The 12,016-nt window shown below is 49.3% G+C and overlaps 3 non-coding genes across 3 annotated transcripts; all 3 read right to left on the bottom strand.

The window, feature by feature from the left end:
- Positions 1 to 1,025: 1,025 nt before the first annotated feature.
- On the bottom strand, positions 1,026 to 1,098 carry TRNAK-CUU (transfer RNA lysine (anticodon CUU)). The gene has a single exon. It is a non-coding gene; the product is annotated as a tRNA-Lys (tRNA).
- Positions 1,099 to 9,786: 8,688 nt separating this feature from the next.
- TRNAE-CUC (transfer RNA glutamic acid (anticodon CUC)) lies at positions 9,787 to 9,858 on the bottom strand. The gene has a single exon. It is a non-coding gene; the product is annotated as a tRNA-Glu (tRNA).
- Positions 9,859 to 10,205: 347 nt separating this feature from the next.
- On the bottom strand, positions 10,206 to 10,278 carry TRNAV-CAC (transfer RNA valine (anticodon CAC)). Its single transcript has one exon. It is a non-coding gene; the product is annotated as a tRNA-Val (tRNA).
- Positions 10,279 to 12,016: the final 1,738 nt, after the last annotated feature.

Here is a 12,016-nt window from a genome sequence, read left to right as displayed (position 1 = left end):
CAGTAGTTTGCATTTATGTTATGGACTAAATAAAGAGTCTAAACATGAAAAATATTATTTAGTTATATTAACAGCAATTACAATTTAAAGAAAAAAATATTTAAAAATAATAATAAGAAAAAAAAACTAGCAGAGGATGGTTTCGATCCATCGACCTCTGGGTTATGGGCCCAGCACGCTTCCGCTGCGCCACTCTGCTGCTCATGACTGTGGAATGTTTAGGGTGTGAAGATTCCATTCTCACCAGGCTGTGCTATGATTGGTGGAGCTTAGTATTTTCTTCTCAGAGATTCTTCCTGTAGCTAGCTGCTCACTAGCACATGGCTGCGTATACAGAGAGTTTCATCTGTACCCCTGCAAGTTCAGAATGTGATAGTCCAGACTCCTACTTACATGCTTCTGTTTGTCACTTCCATTTTACAGGGAGGGGTCATAGACTTGTACTGGGAGGATTGTAATCAGTGTCATGAGCCTCATTAGAATTTGCTGAGTGCTTAGGAAAAACTCCTGTTGCAGCAGCTGTGATCCTGGGTCATGAATCAGGGAAGTGCTGCTGCCATTCAGGTGTCTGTGCAACAGCACGAGGATTCTCAGCACACAGAGCCTCACTCAACACAGCTGTCTCTGTGGCGCAATCGGTTAGCGCGTTCGGCTGTTAACCGAAAGGTTGGTGGTTCAAGCCCACCCAGGGACGGAATTGTTTTGGTGTGTTCTAAAAGTTACGAAATATGGGTCAGAACTTAATCTAGAAATTATCTTTTAGGAATTGTGCCCATCTACAGTAGTTTATATTTCTTGTTATTTTTGTCCCAAAATTAAAACCTTGCATTTTCCTTCATGTTTTATGCATAAAATAAAATGTATTCAGTGCAAAAAATATATATGGAGACATTTACTGTAGGAAAAAATAGTGAGAATGAGATTGGAAACCTATTTTCATTGCTGAATAAAATGAAGGAATCTTTCAAACGTCATTAGATAAAGGAATGTTTGTTATATGATGTCAAACAAGGAAAAGAGGTAGTCGCCCAACGTGGGGCTCGAACCCACGACCCTGAGATTAAGAGTCTCATGCTCTACCGACTGAGCTAGCCAGGCACCTGAAGGTTTATGGTGACCTGAGCTCCTAACCAATGTGTCTGATCCTGGTCACTGCTAAGAGATATCGCTAGCAATATCGCTATAACTAGTGACGTTATAGTGATATTGCTAGCGATATCTCTATGTCTGATACTTACCAGCGACCGGCTCCCCCGCTGGTTATCGCTGATCGCGCGAGAACAGGCTGGACTGTTTCTCGTTGTCAGCTTCCTGCGGCGCTTCCTGCTGTGACGACGAGCGATGCGTGGAGCCGAACGGGAGGACGCAGGATCGCCTGGTGTGACAGGTAAGTAGCGACCCCCGTCCCCAGCGATGTCGCTAGTGAGATCTGCCTGTGTGGAAGCTCACTAGCGACCACTTAGCGATGCACCAGCGATCCTGACCGCGTCATATCGCTGGTCGGGATCGCTGGTACATCGCTAAGTGTGACAGTACCTTTACTGTTCTTGTATTTGATTAAAGGGAATCTGACACCGGACATTTGACACTGGAACACAGCAAAATTCTTCCGGGACATAGTGTACTGGCGCATGCACAATAATGATTTTCTGCTTTGCTCGCAGTTGGGCAAAGCATACTTTGTGTGTGCGAGGCAAGATTGCTTTGCGCACGTGCAAAATATGGAGAACTACTCTAATTCTTGAAAATATCGCGGACGTCGGCCACAGATGGGGTGGAGAAAAGAAGAAGAAACACCGCCCATTGGACCGGACACAGGGCTCTTACATAGCCCGCATATTTCCGGCTACAGATTCCCTTTAACTTTTGATCATTACCAGGTTGTCCAGCCTGGGGCTCTGGTCTGCAGTCTCTATGTATGACCGCAGACTTGTGACTCTTCACAGCACCCTTCATTCTCTGTCCTCACTATAGTTCATAATGCGTAAAAATAAGGTAGTACGAGGCATCTATCTGCTTTGAAACATCAGAGGTGAGGGGCCAGATGTTATACACTGGACTGATGGGCGCGGGGTTGGGTGTCATACACCAGGATGACGGGTGAGAGGCCGCATGTCTTACATCAGTCAGACGGGCGAGGGGCCAGATGTTATACACCGAGTGGACAGGCAATGGGCTAGATGTTATACATCGGGCGGACAGGCGATGGGCCAGATGTTATACACCGAGTGGACGGGCGAGGGGCCGGATGTTATACACCAGGCTGATGGGTGAGGGGCCATATTTTATACACCAAGCGGACGGGTGAGGGGCTGAATGTTAAACACCGAGTGGACGGGCGTGGTGCCCGATATTAATCACGGAGCGGACAGGCGAGGTGCCGGATGTTATACACCAGGCTGACAGGTGAGGGGCCGGATGTTATACACCAGGCTGACGAGCGAGGGGCCGGATGTTATACACCGAGGGAACGGGTGAGGTGCCAGATGTTATACACCAGGCTGACGAGCGAGGGGTCGGATGTTATACAGCGGGCTGACGGGCGAGGGGCCGGATGTTATACGCAGCATTTGGGCCAGCAAAGTTTTCACCTCTTGATAGAGTTGTGGCGGAATCTGTCGATATCATTCCCGGATAGGGGCCGCTCCTGCTGTGGGGATTTCATGAGTGATGGCGGTGGTACACCCAAAATCGTCCTCATGACTAGCAAATACTTCATGGTACTGTCCCAGCAATGTTTTTATCTGTGAGAGTTGGGCTGCAGTTAATCCAGAAAGCTCAGCCTGCATCTGCTCCAAAATCTTTCGGCCCTTCTCTTGTGCCGAGACTTCGTGGGCCTGTAAGGTTCGTATTGTTATTTCCCAAGGATGCTCGGGGTGTACTTGTAATTGAACTGCAGGAGCTGGCAGCACTTCTTCTAAAGGCCTTACTAGTTTGGCCAGCACAGTCCATGCTTTCAGAACGGTGTCTTGGTCTTCAAGGTTAACGCAGCGCACCAGGACGGCTCCATTTTGCACGGTAGCCAGAGAACGGGCCACCAGTATGCCAGGAGGTAAGCGCTCCGAGTGACACGGCTCCACCTGCACCTCCACGCCCTCCAAGGGTATCGGGGCTCGAATGGGCAGGGCCACCACAGTCTGTCCAGGAGGTAAGGGGAGTTGCTGGCGTGATGACCTTACCCAGAGCCTTACCTTCCTGGCGGTCCTGATGTACCCGTGCTCCCTGCACCAGCTGCTGGAATACCTGTCCCTGGGCTGTGCGAGAACCCCACTGCTTCAGAATCCTCTGTGTAAGGTCATTTAGAAGTAGGTTGCTGAACTCTCATAGAGCATTCATGCCTAGGGTGATGGGGTGTTGCTTATCAGCTTCTCCTTGAGTCAGTACTACCCCTCTGTGACCAAGGGATTTACCGCACAGCGTCACTTGCACCCACACCACCCCGGCAACTGGGACCGGCAGTTGGTTGGCAGCTACTAGTCTGATCACGGGCCACCACTGAGGCCTTGCTGCTTCCAGGAAGTTCTGTTGAAAATACGTTGCGGGCATAGTGGTTACTTGTGACCACGTGTCCACCAGGCACCGGACGGCCCGGCCCTCCACTTCTGCCCAAACCACCAGGCATTTTGTTACCAAATCTTCGGGACTACCACCACCCCAGTTGTGGTTTTCGGCTCCGAGCGGCGTCCCCCCAGCCCGGAGCCCTTTAGTTTAATGGCGGCTGGGGTGGGTATCTCCCACGCCGCGGACACTCTCTGGCAAAGTGGCCTGGTTCTCCACACTCAAAACACCAGGCCTGTGTAGGTTGACCACCCCGCGGGGAGCGTGATCCCCAGAAGCCGGGGTTAAAGCCAGGTCGTCCAGTCCAGGTCTCGGTTCTTCTCTTTACTTCGGCCAACTTGCCCTTAATACTTTTCAGTTCTTGCTTCATCTCTTCCACCCACTGAGGCTCCTTGACTACATTCGCGGAGGCCTCCACACCTCAGACTTTCCCCACGGGGACCGCCATCCCCTGCTCCTGCTCTCGAGCACGTGTCTGACTTCCCACCTCTGAAAAATCTATTCGGGGATTCATCCTGATCTGTTCCAGCAGTGCCTGTATGACTAATGGATCTCGCAAACCAGTCACCAGTAGGTCACGTAGGGTAATGTCAACAGGTCCTGCCCCTTCCCCGTCCTTTCTTTCTATAGCCGTATGCAATTCTTGCAGGACGTTCATATACTCTGTGATCGTCTCCCCCTCTACTTGCATCCGACTAAACAAACGGGTTCTTAACTCTCCCACATCAGTAGGGTCCCCATGGGTCTGTTCTACTATCTGTAACACTTTTTCAAAACTGTTGCGGTGACCTGGAGGTTTCAACATTACTGACCTCCGCGCATCCCTGTCCAGTGCCATGAGTGCCACCTCAGCCTCAAGATCAGGGGTCATTTGGTGCATCCGAAAGAGCCCCCGCATCCGCTCTGTCCAGCTCCATAACATAGTATTGGAGCCGGAAAATCTAGGCAGGTTGTTCAGCATAGCCCTCAATGATATGCTGTTATGGCGACCCTCATCATTTGTAGAGTTTACAGCTCTACCCAGATATAGGGCACCACTGTCTGTGTTCGGAGACTGCATCCTGCCGACTACGCCAAGTCTAGGGTTCTAGCAGGTTCTCAGGATGCAGTGACGAGACACGAGACAGGGTATGACTTGTATAATTAAATTTTAGAAATTGAAGCCACTAGGGCTATACTGAACAGACAAAACGGGGGAACAAGCAATCTGTCCTCGCAGGGACTCAATGAACTAAACAGAACTTTTTGTGTAACTGTGAGTAACCCGGCTAGTCCGGATGGCGGAAATCAGACTATGGCCAAACTATAACACTTATTTTCTAGAGTCCACTTATCCTTCCATGCGTCGCTCGGAATTGCAGATGCGGCCGCTTAGAGGTCATTGATGCGGCTACCTTGATGCCTCGATCTTCCGGGAAGGTTTGGGCTCGTCGGGCCCTGAAGAAACTATACCGGTGGGGCGCAACAGGCCCTTAAGAAACAATGCCGGTGGGGCACAACAGGCCCTGAGGAAACGGTGCCAACGGGGTGCAACAGGCCCTGGAGAAACAAGGCCGGTGGGGCGCAACAGGCCCTGAAGAAACGGTGCTGATGGTTCGTGGTGATGACGCAGTCTCTAAATATAACCATTCACCAACCTCTGCTTAGGGTCCCTTAGCAAACCGGACGGGGGCCTCTAATACCGCCTGTAACGAGGTGGCGCCCCCTGGAGCCGGTGATGACAGGGCCGCAGCTGTGGGAGAAGGCAGGGGGGCAGCATCCTGACCGCTGTAAAGGAATGGTCTGTCATCGCAGCGGTCGCCTGAGGTAGCAGCCTTGTCACAACAGGGTGGGAAGCAGCGGGAGTCGCTGTATGGGACCGTATGCGGGGAGCGGCCACCGGTGCAAGTCTCTCACGTGTCACTAGTCGGTGAGTCCGCAGCTTTCCTTTCACAGGCCCCTGTCGGTCTCTCCACAACACACCGTCTGCTCCCTCGGTCCTCTCTGTCTCACACGGCTTCCTGCCTGTTATCCTGCTCTCTGTCAACTGCCACTTCACCGTGCCAAGGAAAAAGAAAAAAGGTCCAGCTTTGCAAATTCATGTCCAATTTATTGTTAAAAACAAGTCCAAAACAGAGCAAAAAATGGTGTGTTCACATGAGTAACAAGTAGTAGATTACGCATTTCGAACAATAGCTTGTTCTTTCTCAAAAAAGCTCACTTCAGCGCGCCCCCTGCTCCTTTTAAGCTTGCCCCGCCCCCTGTTTCCCTGACAGCTTCAGTCAAGTCTTTCCTTTTACTGTCCTCCCAGTATCGTTCCCTCAGGAATCCTGATGGCGGTCCCCTGGGTACCTGTCCTTTCACTGTCTGGGAGTCCTCCTCCCCACATGTATATGCACCCCATAGCCATCCTCTGTATATACACCCCCATAGCCATCCTCTGTATATACACCCCCATAGCAACCCTCTGTATATACACCCCCATAGCAACCCTCTGTATATGGAGCCCCATAGCAACCCTCTGTATATGCACCCCCATAGCAACCCTCTGTATATGGAGCCCCATAGCCACCCTCTGTATATGCACCCCCATAGCCATCCTCTGTATATGCACCCCCATAGCAACCCTCTGTATATGCACCCCCATAGCAACCCTCTGTATATGCACCCCCATAGCAACCCTCTGTATATGCAGCCCCATAGCCATCCTCTGTATATGCAGCCCCATAGCCATCCTCTGTATATGCAGCCCCAAAGCAACCCTCTGTATATGCACCCCCATAGCAACCCTCTGTATATGCACCCCCATAGCAACCCTCTGTATATGCAGCCCCATAGCAACCCTCTGTATATGCACCCCCATAGCCACCCTCTGTATATGCACCCCCATAGCCACCCTCTGTATATGCACCCCCATAGCAACCCTCTGTATATGCACCCCCATAGCCACCCTCTGTATATGCACCCCCATAGCAACCCTCTGTATATGCAGCCCCATAGCAACCCTCTGTATATGCACCCCCATAGCCATCCTCTGTATATGCAGCCCCATAGCCATCCTCTGTATATGCACCCCATAGCCATCCTCTGTATATGCACCCCATAGCCATCCTCTGTATATGCACCCCATAGCCATCCTCTGTATATGCACCCCCATAGCAACCCTCTGTCTATGCACCCCCATTGCAACCCTCTGTCTATGCACCCCCATAGCCATCCTCTGTATATGGAGCCCCATAGCAACCCTCTGTCTATGCACCCCCATAGCCATCCTCTGTATATGGAGCCCCATAGCAACCCTCTGTCTATGCACCCCCATAGCCATCCTCTGTATATGCAACCCATAGCCATCCTCTGTATATGCACCCCCATAGCAACCCTCTGTCTATGCACCCCCATTGCAACCCTCTGTCTATACACCCCCATAGCAACCCTCTGTATATGGAGCCCCATAGCAACCCTCTGTCTATGCACCCCCATAGCCATCCTCTGTATATGCACCCCATAGCCATCCTCTGTATATGCACCCCCATAGCCATCCTCTGTATATGCACCCCCATAGCAACCCTCTGTATATGCACCCTCATAGCCATCCTCTGTATATGCACCCCCATAGCCACCCTCTTTATATGCACCCCCATAGCCACCCTCTGTATATGCACCCCCATAGCAACCCTCTGTATATGCACCCCCATAGCCATCCTCTGTATATGCACCCCCATAGCAACCCTCTGTATATGCACCCCATAGCCATCCTCTGTATATGCACCCCCATAGCCACCCTCTGTATATGCACCCCCATAGCAACCCTCTGTACTGTATATGCACCCCCATAGCCATCCTCTGTCTATGCACCCCCATAGCCACCCTCTGTATATGCACCCCCATAGCCATCCTCTGTATATGCACCCCATAGCCATCCTATGTATATGTTTAGGTACGTGGGCCGACTGCGGGGTGGTCCCTTTTTCGCCGCAAACAGACTGGAGACAGAAACCGCTATGCGTTCAATAGGTCCTCTTTATTTGCTTTTCTTTCTGTGCATTTTGAAGTCCGCTTGCCCCCTGCTTGGTCCTGCATCCTTCAGATAAGTTATTTGTTTGCTGGAATCTTTTTGCATTTGATCCAGTTTTGCCTTTATCTGCTTTCTGCTTTGCTGTGTGGGTTCAGCATTGTTCCCTGCTGAGACCAGTGCTGGACCCCGTTCCATATGCCACAGCTTATGTCAGTCTGTTCAGTATTTCTAATCCCCAGTTATATCAGTATCTTTTGCTTGCTTTCAGTTCACACCAGAATGCTGATCTAGTGGGGGAGAGGTCGTGTGGCCTCAGTATTTTTGCATATCAGACGTGTTGGAATCTTTGTTAGGGTTTTTTGCGTGTTTACAGACAGTATCTTTCCTGTCCTGTTCTCTCTAGACAGTTTGGGTCCCACCATTTGCTTATTCTACTCTCTGCCTGTGTTTGTGTTTCAGCTTGACTCACCAGCAATATATGTTCGGGGGCTATCTATTCCTTTGCGGTTCTACTCCGGGGCAGTTTAGCTTTCCCCTTTCTTGTTTTAGGCTTAGTTAACTCTTTGTCTGTGCCGAGGCGTCTAGGGCATCGTAGGTACGTTCCACGGCTAATTCTAGTTGTGTTGTTGGGTTTAGGGGTCTGCAATCCGCTTAGTTACCAACCTCTCTGGTTATTTGGTTGCCTAGCTTATTCCCCGGCTTTCCTCCTCGGTTACCTAATTATGACAGTTGACAGCCTCGATAGTTCCGGCTCCAGAGCGCTTTTCTGTTTGATGACGTTATTCCTGTTCACCCCCTTACACCAGGAAAAGGGACATGGGGCCAGCAAAAGGGGCACGGGGCCAGGATATGAGGCCAGGACAAGAGACAAAGGTCCAGCACAAGGGCATGGGGCCAGGACAAGGTACATGGGGCCTGACAAGGTACTTGGGGCCAGTACAAGGGACATGGGGCCTGCACAAGAGACACGGGGCCAGAATAAGGGACATGGGGCCAGCACAAGAGACTTGGGACTAGGATATGGGGCCAGGTCAAGGGGCATGGTGCCAGAACAATGGACATATTGGCCAGGACAATGGACATAGGGGCCCAATATGGGGGAACATGGGGTCTGATCAGTGTCGTTTTGGTCAGACCTAAGCGATCAATAAATTATCACCTATCCTGTGGTGCCCATGGATAGAGTGTGTTTTAACCAAGGAAGCCCATTAATGCAAACTACCGTAATTGTACATCCCAGTTATGGTGGCGCACAGCAGATGTGCAGGAGCCGCCTGTGTTTTACAGTCGACACTCCACTATATCGGGGATAACGGCTAACAAATACTTGCATGTAGCTGTATGGTGGGCCCGTAGGGTCAATTCCTCCTGTGGGCCTCAGACAGTCCAGCCCTGTTCTCAATAGAAATCTATGAGACTCAGAACAAAACTAGAGGGTCTCTTTCAAAGTCTCATAGACGTACATTGAGAACAGTGTAATAAGCGGTCTCCATGCACGCTGCAGTCACTGTGTGATTCGACAGGTCACACAGGTGGTAATGTGACGCTGGAGCGCCGCTGAAAATGGCAGTGTAAGTATTTCACCACACTGTCCGCATACACATTGGATTAGAAAATGAAAAATATCCCCGGAGTGCGCCTTTAACCATTTAGAGTCGTCTCAGAAGGGCGACCCCTGACCATGAGCACCTTTCCATGATAACATCTGGTTGAGATTCTTGCTCCGCACCGCCGTTGATCAGCTGCCGGACGCACACACTGTGTAGTGGCCGTTCCCAGGTACTGCAGCTCCTCTGCTATTCACTTCAATAAGTTCTGACTTTTGAGCTGAGTAGCTGGGAGCGGCCAGTAGTGCTGCTCCAGCTCTTACACTGTTCACATCCAGCCGCTGATGATAATCAGTCGCTTTTATTGGTTTTCCAGGTGTTTGACCCCCTCCCCGCCAATCTTGAGGCTGATGATTGATGCTAACAATTAATAGTACAAGTCACATAGTAAAAGTAGGTCCTCTAAAAAGGAGCAAATGTCTTCTGCACCCATGAGTCACTTACTTGTAGCATCTTCTCTTTTGCAGCCACAAGTAAAAATAAAGTTGCAGAACAAAAAAAATGACCAAACAATCTTATTAAATGTGAGATATGTAAAATTTAACAAACAGGCTATAAGTCTAAGTCTATAAAAGCTCATAAACTAAAGTTCAGGATAAAAAATTATAATACCATTTAAAAAAATCTTTCCCTGACCGGGAATCGAACCCGGGCCGCGGCGGTGAGAGCGCCGAATCCTAACCACTAGACCACCAGGGAAACTGTTACAGCTTGTTGTACTGTCCCAAAAGGTAGTGACATCATCAGAATATGCACTGTAATGTTACTTAGAAAGGAAGGCAAGAGAAGACTCTGCATTCAGGAGATTTTATTATGCTGTCAGATCCTGGCACTTTTATTTTCTTTGTTTCTGCATTGCCCTGTGTCACTCTGGCTTCATAAGATCAAAATAGCTTAAACATTGCTGCTATAACATTTTAAAAACTTCCATACGTCCTAAAAAGTTACACTCACGATTCCTAAGGATGACAGAAAAAGATTACTAATTAGGAGCAATAAAGTCTTTCACTTTAGAAAGTTTTAGAAAAAAAAAAAAATTAAAGAAATGTTTCCGCCCGGTTTCGAACCGGGGACCTTTCGCGTGTGAGGCGAACGTGATAACCACTACACTACGGAAACTCAACTGCTTGTCTGTCATCACTCTGTACTGACAGCATGAGCTCACACTGCTGTCTGTCACACACGGATTGTCATGGAGAATTTTGAACATTATAATCAAAATCCACCATAAAATGCAAAGATGGTCTGTGTTCACAAAGCTGAAGTTTTACCCTTGACACAAGATTCCACTTTTATCAGTCATCCAGTAAGTCAGTCATCAAGTTTGTCATCCACTCAGACATCCAGTCAGTCATTCTGACAGTTATTCAGTCAATTATCTTGTCAGAGATCCTGTCAGTCACTCAGTCATCCTGTCGGGTGTTCTGTCAGACATCCTGTCAGTCATCCTGTCGGGTGTTCTGCTGAACATCCTGCTGGTTATCCAGTCGATCATCCTGTCCGGTGCTCTGTCGGTCATCCAGATGGTCGTCCTGTTAGTCATCCTGTCGGACATCCTTCTGGTCATCCAGTTTATCATCCTATCGGGTGTTCTCTCAGTCATCCTGTTGGACATCCTGACGGTCATCCAGTCGGTGATCCTGTCAGTCAGTAGCACAGGCTCTTCATTTTGCCGTGATATGGGACATGTTGTATTTCCTATATATACATATTGAAATCCTACATACCCAAATTTTCTTTTCATCCGAATATTTTGAGAGCGTTAGACGATCCCCATATACATAACATGGTCGTTCCCATAATGTTTATGGGAACTTTATATTCAAACTTTATGATTCAGATTAATGAGGAGTGATATTTTCTAAGTCAGTTTTAAAGGGAATCTGACAGCTAATACATGTTGACCGATCAATGGGCAGCATGTATCAGACATTGCCTGCACGATTCCAGACAGGCATGTCTAACTCTGAAACACTGTGGCGTTGCCGAAAAAAAAAAAATTTAATAGCGACCGGGGTCCCAGACGCATTGGAGACTTGTTGGACCTGCAGGTGCCTCGTGTCTTCTGCTCGTCTGCTGCTCTGAAGGGCCAGGTCTCGTCATGCCTGCATGTATAGGTAGAGCCGTGTCAGTGACAGACAGCGGGTGGGGAGAAGAGCGGGGGGACCCCACTGTCCTGCTAGTTTCACTTGCAGCTCATTCCCTTGCTGGTGACGAGGAAGAGACAGTGACCCATGAAGATGGCATTCCGGAATTGGGGGTTTCTGTGGTGAATTTTGCAACTCCCAAAATGCAAGATCTTACACAGAAAGGGGCTTTTGATAATGTGACTGTAATAAATGGGGTTGCTCAAGAGCCGGGGGCCAACACCAGGTTTACTTTAAACTAGGAGCTGCTCTATCAGGTCACTGCTCTGCATCCAAAATGCTGCCAGTTCTGGATCATCTGCACATACCCTCCAGAGGTTCTACTTGCCTGGGTGTCACTGGCACATTGTTAATTTCTGCCGATCCCGCTCTATCTGTCAGCTAACAACTCCCATATCCCACTTCCGCAGTCCCCAAGTGCCATTGCAACCTGATACCCGGAGGCAGTACCACTGAGAAACTACTTTAGTAGTATAGCACGAGAGCTAGTACATACTTTCTACCGCACGAGCCTGCCTAAGGAGATCCTGACGGACCAAGACCTCCTTTTTATGTCCAAAGAGATGAGGGAGTTGTGTAAGGCCATCCAGATTACTGTCACGATCCATTTTTGGACTTGTGTCAGCTGTGGTTCCACTCAATTAAAACTTTTTTCCTTTTGGACCATCGGAGGTTAGCTGGGTCAGCTGATATGGGTGGCGACCACTATC

The sequence above is a fragment of the Dendrobates tinctorius genome, unplaced genomic scaffold (genome assembly GCF_039654945.1).
Source record: "Dendrobates tinctorius isolate UK_male_01 unplaced genomic scaffold, ASM3965494v1 ptg000228l, whole genome shotgun sequence".
NCBI classification, from domain to species: domain Eukaryota; kingdom Metazoa; phylum Chordata; class Amphibia; order Anura; family Dendrobatidae; genus Dendrobates; species Dendrobates tinctorius.
This window is presented reverse-complemented; position numbering and strand designations above follow the sequence as displayed.